The sequence below is a fragment of the Protopterus annectens genome, chromosome 3.part1 (genome assembly GCF_019279795.1).
Source record: "Protopterus annectens isolate FY-2018-M chromosome 3.part1, PAN1.0, whole genome shotgun sequence".
NCBI classification, from domain to species: Eukaryota; Metazoa; Chordata; order Ceratodontiformes; family Protopteridae; genus Protopterus; species Protopterus annectens.
In genome coordinates, this window is record NC_056732.1 from 494,286,143 (window position 1) to 494,297,289 (window position 11,147).

Consider the following 11,147-nt stretch of genomic DNA (forward strand, 5'->3'; position numbering starts at 1 on the left):
TACATCAGGGAAGGTGTGGGTGAGTAAAACTTAAGCATGTTTGTGTCACACCTACCAGTACAGGGTTTCAAACACCTGACTGACTATGCATAGCTGTCACATGTGTATGCAGCTATTGCATGCACCATGTTGGTGAGCTGTCAAGATGTATATGTGCTGGTGAGTGACATCTGCAGCACTGTTGCAATACAGTAGGTGTAGCACACGAGCCTGTCCACATGAACAGGTGTCAGCATCAGCACAGCCACACTCAGTAAGGGACTCATACACATTACCACACTTGGCAGGGTAATACATACACTTCCTAACCACTTACCTTGCCACAATACAGTAATGCATAGGTATCAATTGGCCCACAGGGTTTATCCTGGGGTTCTATGGTCAAAGGGTATGTGATGGTGTCTGACATTAGGCAGCATGCTTCAGTATGCCAATGGTGGTGGTACTGGGTATGAATGTGGTCAGAAGTATCATACACCACACACACAGACACAGGGTGCTAGTACCAGCGTGCATGTGTGCAATGCTTCATGGGTGTGTAGTGGTTGATGGTGCCAGATGGTTGTGCAAGGCTAGGTAAGGGGTATACCATGGCATCAGGCCACATGAAAATGGTCTGTATTATGGTTAAGGGGTGTAGTGTCCAGAATGGACCACACAGGTGGGTATAGTATTTACCATCCAATCTCCTGGGTTGTTATTGTGCATGGCCAGTGCTGTGCAATGCTTGGCATGTATGTATTCTATACGCCATGACATGGATGGTGTTTGGAATGTGCACACATTCCACATTCATGTACAATGGCATGTGGAAGTGTACCAGGTTTGTCTGGCCCATGTTGTGTACACAGAATGTTATCATCAGATGTGACAGTCCCACCCTCATGTGGCGGTGCCAGGTAATGGACATCAGGTTGACCCTGCACCTTCATTGATAGCATGCTACAGCTATTCCCTAGTGTCAGTGGCATCTGTCCATACAGGGCATGGGTGTAAGGCATGGTATGTCCATTGTGGATCAAATGTGATGGAACCACAGTTGTTGCAGACATCCAGTGGGAAACATAAGGAAGGTGCACTGTCTGCAATTATGTGCCTATCGTACTGATGTACAGGGTGCCATGGCCTCTGTAGGCCACTGCATTCACACCATACTTACTATCAGTCACAAATATGCAGTGTACTACACACATCATGGCTGTTGCCTCACCATGTATGTGTGTATGAGACATGGGTTGAGAGTGTGCTATGGGTAATACTGGGGTTATTAACTGTGATTGCCTGGGTATAGATATGCACCCCAGCCTCTCGGCTATTTCACAGCTGTTTTCTCTGTACAGTGGACATTATGATATGTACTAGAGCCACCATATAAGAAAATTTCAAAACCCGCTACACATTGGGCCCAAGTGTCACATACCTACATAATCCTCCACACAGGATATGAGGTACAAACACACACACCTGTCATGTCCAGGAGTAGAACCCCTACCTAACTTGTTTATTACACTACAACACTACTCAGTTATAGTACGCGCCATGGTGATTACTGTAGTATTTCTTCCCCAAAGGTGAATATGACATTGGCTGACATCAGCAGGATTGCCAAAGTAGGGCATTTGACATGTACTGAGTGTGACTAGCCTAAAATGAATTGTTCCCTACACAGACAGTGGAACATGCACAAAACATCCAGGACTGCCATGGGTGGGTATAGAACCCTACCAGAGTTCTGAATCAAACTACAGCAGTTATGGCGCGCGCTATGGAGATTACTGGGCTACAACCTTCCCATAGGTGTATTTTGGGGTGGATGACATCAGCAGCCTTATCACGGTAGAGCATTTAAATTGTAGGAGTGTGCCTAATGTACACAACATTGCTTTCTATACAGACAAACACACACAGTTGTCAAGGATGGGGCTAGAACTCCTACTTAATTCGTTTTCTTACTACACAGTTACATCATGCGCCATGGAGATTACTGGTCTATCACTTCCCCAAAGGTGTATTTCACAGTTGATGACATCAGCGCACTTGTCAAAGTGGACCATTGGAGGTTGTATTGTCTGTGAATGAACTCAAAAGCATTGCTCGCTACACTGACATAGGAACACATGCATACATCCACACTTGCCATGTCTGGGAATAGAACACCTGCCTATGTAGTTTATCAGACTACAGTGTGATGCAGTTACAGGACATGCTACAGAGATTACTGGGCTGCAGCTTTCCAGAGGTGTATTACTAGGTGGATGACATCAGCTGCCTTGCAAAGGTTGAGCATTTGGATTGTGGCTAGCCTAAAAAGCATTGTTCACTACACAGACAGACAAACACTCACATGCAGTTGCCATGTCTAGGAGTATAATTCCTACCTAACTAGTTTATCACACTACAGCAGTATGCAGTTACAGGACATGCTACAGAGATTACTGGGCGATAGCTTCCCAGGGGTGTATTACTAGGTGGATGACATCATCTGCCTTGCAAAGGTTGAGCATTTGGATTGTGGGGAGTGTGGCTAGCCTAAAAAGCATTGCTTGTTACACAGTCAGACAGACATGCACACAAACACACAGTTGCCATGTCTGGGATTAGAACACCTCCCTAATTACTTTATCACATGACAGCAGTACACAGTTACAGGATGTGCTACTGGGTTACATTCTTCACAGAGGTGTATTTCTAGGTGGATAACATCAGCAGCCTTGCCTCAGTTGTGCATTTAAATTGTTGGGAGTGTGACTACCCTAAAAGGCATTGCTCTCTACACAGTCAGACAGACACACACACAATTAGCAAATCTGGGATTCGAACTACTACCTAACTAACTTATCACACTACAACAGTACGAGTTACGGGATGCACCATGGAGATTACTAGGCCACAATTCTCCCAAAGGTGTAGTTCACATTGGATGACCTCAGCAGGCTTGTCATAGTAGGGCTATGGGGAGGACAGTGTCTGTGCATGGGCCATTATCTATTCATCTAGGGGTTGACACACCACATGCAGGCACACACAGGGTCATATTTCACAGGTAAGTGTATGCAGTTGCTAGATGACTACTTCCTTGTACAGTCATGTTGCACCAGATAGTCTGTACTGCTGACAGATACTGGTGGCTAGTATCTGCAGTGAGTGACATCTGCACCCCATGTGTTTGGGGCCCTTTGGCTGTGTGCTGGGTAGGACAGGCCTAGATGATTCCTTGGTCACAGTCACCCTCTTCCACACATCTATGTCCGTCTACCTTTGGCTTATTATAGTGTGTTGTCCTTACATATATGTCTGTATTCCTATCCATTCTGTGTGCAAGGCATGAGTGGTGCATACTGATGAGTGTATGCACTAACAACTGTGACTGCCAGATATGTGTGGTCCACTGGTGTTTGCAGACATGGCCTTCATGTGTTTAAGTGTGTGAACATGCCCAGTGTGACCTTTCAGTATGCTGTTGACTTACATTGCCTTCATTTCTCTATATGTGTATGAGCATGCCCAGTATGGCCATCTGTATTGCATGTATGGGTCAAGTCCAGGTAGTTTGCACTGCCGTGCTGACGTTTGTGTTGTACACCGACAGGTTGCATGCTGTCTCAGCAGGGTATCCATCGATGAGTTGGCATTGACTGTTACTACATTTCTGCATAGTGGGGAGGGCACACCTGACTATTTATACATTTCTACACGGGATGGGGGGGCACACCTGACTGTTACTATATGTCTGCGTAGGATGGGGGGCACACCTGACACTTGTACACATTTGCTAGGACTGTACTGGTATGTCGGGTACTCCATTTCAGTTTGTGGTCTTACATATCACGCTGGCTAGAGGCATACGAGTGTACTACAGAACTTAGCTTATAATTACCTACATATTAGTGTCTGAGTTCCTAGCCTTCACAACTGAGATCCCATTGCCTGGCCTGCTGTAGTCAGTCTGTGTAGGCCTGGGGGGGTTGCCCATAGGCCTCATTCAGAGGCCATAGCACAGCTTTTGCTTGTGTTTGTCTACACCTGTCCTGCTGGCTGTGACTGTTGTTGGATATTTGACCCCCCTGACTGGCATGTGTGAGTCACTTACCTTGTGGGTGTCCCAGTATTGAAGGTGGTGCTGCAGGGTTGCCTATGTCAGATGCACATAGTACACTCCCTACACATGGTTAGGCACAGGTAGTGTAATGTTTGGCATCCCTTTTACTGTATGTGAGAGTCAAAGAGAGGTGTTATTCCCTGGGTTCCTCCCAAGTCAGTGTATGTGCTATGCGTTGCCTCTTTGCCAAGGCCAGGGCAAACTGGGCATGCCTCCTTCTGCCTACTGGAGCAGGCTCAGGTTGTTACTCCTCTAAGTCACTCTGTGCCCGTGCAGGCCTTGGCCTGTGCTGTTCCTGCTGCAGCTGTTTCCACGGGATTATATTGTGTAGCATGACACATACAAGGACAATTTGGGTACATGTAGCTGGTGAGTACTGCAAGGCTCCACTGGATGTGTCCAAGCACTGGAACTGTGACTTGAGCATCCCAAACACATGCATTATTATGATTCTTGTTTGTGAGTGTGCCTCATTATGGAGCTCTTGTTTGGGTGTGTGTGCATTTCTGATGGGTGTCATCAGCCATGGCTCCAGTGCGTATCCTGCATCCCCCACTAGGTGACCGCGTAGGATGTCCCCATTGGCAAATCTCTGGTACAGCTACATCAGATGCCAGATGTGGGAATTGTGATAGTTTCCAGGGCAGCCAGCACACACATTCATTATTATGCCCTAAGCATCGCACATGACCTGGCAGTTCATGGAGGGGAAGCCCTTGTGGTTGATGTAGACCCTACCCCGCTCACCGAGTGGTGCTTTGATGTGTATGTGCATGCAGTCTATAGCACCACCTACCTGCTATTTGGTGGAACAGTTGCATATTGCTGGCCAATGCCTCACGGGTGTTGGGGAAATATACGTGCTCACCGACATGTGCTGACATTGCATCCAGGAACTGGTGAAGTACCCTGGATGCTGATGCCTGTGATATCCCCATCATATCCCCAGTTGGCATTTGGAAGGTACCTGTAGCTTGTATTCTTAGGCCTACACATACCTTTGTATCCACTGGGAGGGGTTCCCCTCTGTTAGTTCTGTGTGTGAGGCGAGGCCGGCACAGCTCAACAATTTGCTGTAGGAGGTCCCTGTCCACCCTATAGTGCTCCACTATCTCCAGCCCTTGGTAGGTTACCCTGGGTCTGTACAGTCTTCTCCATCTCCTCACTGTGGGTTGCTCAGTAGCATTCACATCCTCACCACCCTCAGCCTCTTCCACATGTTGTTGTATGGTAACTATTGCAGCCCCTAACATTTTGCAGTTGTGAGTGTTAAAAGTTCCCCACTTGTTTACACTGGTGGTGTAGAGTGTGGGAAAAAATGGAGGGGTAGGTGTTTGCATAGTTTATAGTAGTGTTCTGGGCTGGGCTGGACTACTGCCTGTGTAATTGGCTGGTTCTGATACATTTTATCTGCCAGTTAAGCTAGTACTCCTTGATTACCTTCCTACTGCTGTTTTCCCTTCCCATTGCCTTCCTGTTTCAGACCTTGTGCGCACCGCGCAGAGTGCTCAAATGTGCACACTGCTTCTATTTCCTGGTTTAACCTCTTTTTTCTTCCTGTATGACTTGGTGCGCAGCGCGCACACCCGCTTAGGCTTTGTAATGACTGCTAGGCAGGTTTAGACACACCCCTAGCTTAGCTGTGCTACGCTAGGAACAACCCCGGGCCACAGGGCTCCAATCCACTTACAGTATGCCTGACACCCCCCCCCATAATGTCACCTACCTCCTAGGATTGCACCCAGCTATTCATGCTCTTACACTGTTGGGACCTGCCTTACATCCTGGGGAAACCTGGGATTCACTATCGTTCCCCTCATTTGCATAGGATTGCCTGCTAATGCATAGTTACGTGTCTCACACTGAGCCTCCCCCCTTAGCAACCGCTACTCACTGGCCAGGTTGTCTTCTGCCTGCCATTGACTTGCATGGCAGAATACTGATTTTAGTTAGACTGCTTAATTTAGGTTCATTTTGTTATTTTCCCCCGATCCCCTTTGTGCGCCTCTGCCCTATGCTTAAACAGCCGAGATCGGCTAATAGGAATTAAAAATTGTTTTTTTTTTTAATTTTAGAACATTTGCAATGCCAATGGCCTTATATTTGACCATTGGCATGCTTACTAAATGATATGCAGCATTTATTTGGGGCTGTCATAGGTCCGTTTTGGATTTTGCACACATGTATTCGGTTACTAACCAAGTACATTTCTGCTGATTGCACTAGTCCTGCACGGATGGTCGCAAGCTTTCTGGATCACAAATTCACCTTATTTGCATGGATTTCCCCTGCAATTGGGGTGATTTGCATACAAGGGCTTCGTCCGTGCAAGATTAGTGCAGGAACGCTCATGCATGCCCCTGCAGGCTGTTCCTGGATCGCACGGCGAACATATTGCCTGCTTGAGCTCCTGCACCGATCTTGCATGCCATGCAAGCTTTTGAGAATCCAGGGGAAAATGTAATATGCTTAAACCACAAAATACAAAAAGAAATCAAACAATCTTTTTATCACCCAAATCCAAACTTCATTTATAAGAGTCTGGAAAATATTATTACTGGATCATGTAATAGTGGTAGCCCAGATTTATCTATAAATCAGAACCCGTACTACATAAAAACATAAGATTACCACACTACAATCAACAAATAAGTCTGCTTATCTGTTGAGTCTAGACAGACCACAGTTGCACCAAATATTCCAGTCCTGAAAATTATTTTGTGAATAACAAAGAATGAAAACAGAAGTTACAAGACACTACAGTGTTTTTTTTTCTTCTGAGAGTGTTTTTGCCACACAAAGCAATCGCTGCACACTTGACAGACTAATCTGTAACCAAAAACAAGTACTTGTGAATACAGTAAATGTACAGAAACATTGCAGCTTTCCAATAAAAGGACTAGACAACAATTTACAGTTATCCTATTTTATACAGATATGGATTGCGAGATAAAAACAGATGTGGGGTTATTTTTGCTGTTTTGTATGTATAATCTGTAAGCCTTAATAATATTGCTACACAAATATCTTAACAGGGGTAACTGCACATGGGTATCACAGAAAAATGTTCTGTCTTCCAGAATAATAAAAAGCCAGAATGCCAAATGTCTAAAATACTATCAGTTTGTACCAGGTTAAGGTGGACAGTATCTGCAAAAGTCATCTGCATTTTCACCTGAGAAAGAAATTACATTACCTAGATGCAGTTATCAATGAAATCGTGCAAAATCTATACTGCAACAGGATCAGTTTGGGTATACCAGTCAGTTGCAATATAACGTGGCAATAAACTAGCAAGTACCATACTCAATGATCAAGTCTAAATAGTTTACAGCTAATTTTGAAGTTGCACATGCTTTGACAAAGCTCATTTTGTTTATACCAGCCAACTTGCAGTCTCTTAACAATACATTACAATTTCTGAAACATTAAAAGTGATAAAAGTGCAAGGAAAAAAAGAAAAGATGACTTGATGGCTTAAAATACATTTTTTTCTGGCAGCTAATTTAAATACACCACAACCCAAAACACTATGAAAAATGTAGTGTAGGCCAAATGTAAGAGAAAGTGCAGAGATTAGCATTCAAACTACAATATTCATCTCTTAGCACTGTAATTTCTAACTAAATGGACTGCTTTACATTCACCTACACTTAGTATGCAGTTTCACTTGTTTCTTTCCATTCTCTTCTCGTCTACACATCAAAACCTACTTCATTATGCAAGTGTGGTGGCTCTGCCACCCCTTTTTATATATAAACAATAAACTCCAGCCCTTCTAGCAACTTGAACATACTCATTTCTTTTGGCATAAGAATTCATTAACAAGAACACTGAGGCATAATCAGATTCCTGTGTTTGTCTAGTTATACAAATACAGGATTTTCAGGCATCATGAATATACACATCAGCTTTATAAGGGCTTCCTGAATGCACTTCATCAGTTGGGTTTCTGAAATGTATCCTGCTGTGATAATCCCCCACTATTCTATGACTCCATAGGTACACAGTGAGAACAGCAACATCTTCGATGGTCTTGCTTCTCTTGTGAACCCAGTACTCTGGCGAATTTAATGGCTGTATACATCCTTCTGGCTTTTCTACTCCTGTCTTCCTTTAAATTTGCACACACAAAAAAAATAAAGGCCATATGCTTGTAGATACCTAGATTTACATAGTAGTCTCTGGAATTGTGGGAGGGCAAGCTGTTTTATAATAGCTGTGTTTTAGCTGCTTAGCTGTTCTCCCTGAGACAATCCATTTAAACTTCTGGGCATTTAGTTTGCAACACTTTGCTGAGGAGTACTCTGCAAGGCATTTTGATACCAGCTCTTTCCAGCAATGAAGATCATTATTGCTGATATCAGAATGCCTCTGCAAACACTCCAATACTTCAGTCAGCTCATGCAGCTTCTGTTTCTGGATCTCCAGTGCCAATATAGAGAAAGATAAAACTGCAGGCTTTGCTTTAGAAAAAACAAACTGGCGATGGCAAGCTTTAAGCTGAGCTTCAAGTCTCTTAAAATTAAACATCTTCACTCTCAGAAAATAATGAATTTTCAAGTACAAGCAGGTAATACAGTTTCAGAAAGTTGATGGTAGTGACAGCTTTGACCATCCAACACAGCTTCTCCAGCAGAATCTTTTCCATTCTCATCATGTGAGACACAGAGAATCTACACTGGCTTATTTGGATCATGTCCATCGTTAGTGATACATTCTTCTCCTCTTCAGTCTATTTTATAGCCACATAAAAACACACCAGTCCAACACAAGCAAGATGCTTGGGCTGCACCTTCATTTTAGCTAAAAAGCGATCAAGCAAATTCACAGCTACAGAAATTTTGTCTATACCAAATTTGAAGAACTCTGTTAAGATTAGGAGATCCTTAACTTCAAAATCCTTCAGTCTTGCAGTCATACAGAGACAGTTATCATGATCAGACTCTATCACCCTCAGGCTGTACAGGTTTGGCATATACTTTGCTTCTTGTTCCAGTAAAACATGCAACTGGTCAAGGAATTCAATAGCATTTATTGTTGCTCCAAGCGTTTCAATCATCTTGGGAGGGTTGGTGATTTCTCTTCAGCTCCACAAATGAACACTTCTCTACAAAGCCAAAAATATCAAAATTCTCAATTGTTAAAATAAGTAAGCAGGATACATGTATACTGGGCTTAAATGCAGTTTAAATACAGTATGCAACTTAAAATAATTAACAAAACATGTTACTATAATAATTTAACCATATCCTCTAAACCAACAAATCCAGACCTTGTTCAAAGGACACTCAAACACACACACACACACACACACACACACACACACACACACACACACACACACACACACACACACACACACACACACACACACACACACGCGCACACACACATGCACACACATGCACACACAAACACACACACACACGCACGCATACAGACATGCACACACACACGCACACACACATACAGACATGTATGCACACACACACGCATACCTTCCTAACTTACCCCCCAACTACGCTACAGCTATCTCCCAGGCTGACACACACTGAAACATGCAGCCTCCCTGATATACTTAAACACATCTCTTAGACCTACCTTTCCAATAACATCTTTCCTCATCTGGGGAAACTTCATTAAAAACATCTCCTCCCATTCTCCGTTGTAGATGAACTTTGATAATTACATCTGTAGCTTTACCAACAGCTTGCTCAAGAGTCTGAGTTAAAGTTCGCAGTTCATCGGGAAGTGAATGAATGCTTAAACTGAAGTATGGATCACTATCACTGGCCATACTTTACTGAATGAAATCACAAATTGGCCCCAAAAAAAAAAATAAATAAATAAATATATATATATATATATATATATATATATATATAGATATACTTAAGCGTTTACTTAAGTACTTAAGCACTTCTGTTCTTTTACTCTTAGAATTTCATCAGAATAAATCCACATAAAACTCACATCAGTTTAAACATATTTGAAAAGAACTAGTTTGTGTCAATTTATTCAGTTTTTTTTATTGCCTCTTGTGCTGGTGGCTGTTGGGCCTTGTTGTTTGTTTTTGTGGTTTATATGCCCCCTTTCTTCTTTTAATTTACTAGTTTTTAGGGAACTAGAAGATATATCAAAATACTCAGTATTTCAAAAAATTGTATATTTTGCCTATGTATTCCATTGATCTCAAAATTACTCCACCACCCTTATCGAGCTTCATAATCCGAATATTACAATCATGTGATGGATAATTTAACCAAACAACACAATATTAAAAAAAAAAAAATTCCCTAGCTTAGAAACATCTAATGCTCTTAGTGTGACTCACAATGCTTCTCAAATATAGCCAAAGAGGAGTCAAGGGGGAATTAAATGTACTACAGCAATGCATGAGTGTGGCCACATGACCAAATCTCCAAGTTACTAACCTAACTCAAATTTTCTGATAAATAATTTGACTCCAAAATAGCATCTACTGTGTTGAGTCTATTACTGGGGAGAAAAGTAAAATCTCTTTGGAAAATATCAAGTACTACTTCAGTAATGCTGAAAATACTACAGTAAAAAATGTAAAGCCTTTGAATACATATACTAGGTGGGTTTCAATTTCACTAAGTGGAGCTATGTGCCTTTTCCCTTCCCCCTTGTCTTTCTCCCTCCCTTGATAATTCCATGTTTTGGTAAATAGCAACGTGAGATCATTACCCTTCTCTAGATATAATATTTTCTCCTGAATTCAGGGGATCTCTGGGGTGGTGAGTGCAGGGGTCTAAAACAAGCATCAGCTTAGAATTAGAATATATGAACATACATAATCTATTAGGAAACATGACCCCAGCAATCCATTGGTTTGCCAGTTTACAAAGTAAGGATTAAAAAACACTCTCATTTTATGTATTGGGAAAGGTTCATTAATTAGAGAGGGATGGTCAATGGGAGGCATTACTTGAATCTAGAAATTCTTATTGGCAATTTAAGCTGAATGCCACTTAGTCCTCTGCCCTTAATAATAAGATTTCTTTGAACAATGTGTGTTAAC

General features: G+C 42.6%; 1 pseudogene; it reads right to left on the bottom strand.

The window, feature by feature from the left end:
• Positions 1-8,269: 8,269 nt before the first annotated feature.
• LOC122797687 lies at positions 8,270-9,161 on the bottom strand (annotated as a pseudogene).
• Positions 9,162-11,147: the final 1,986 nt, after the last annotated feature.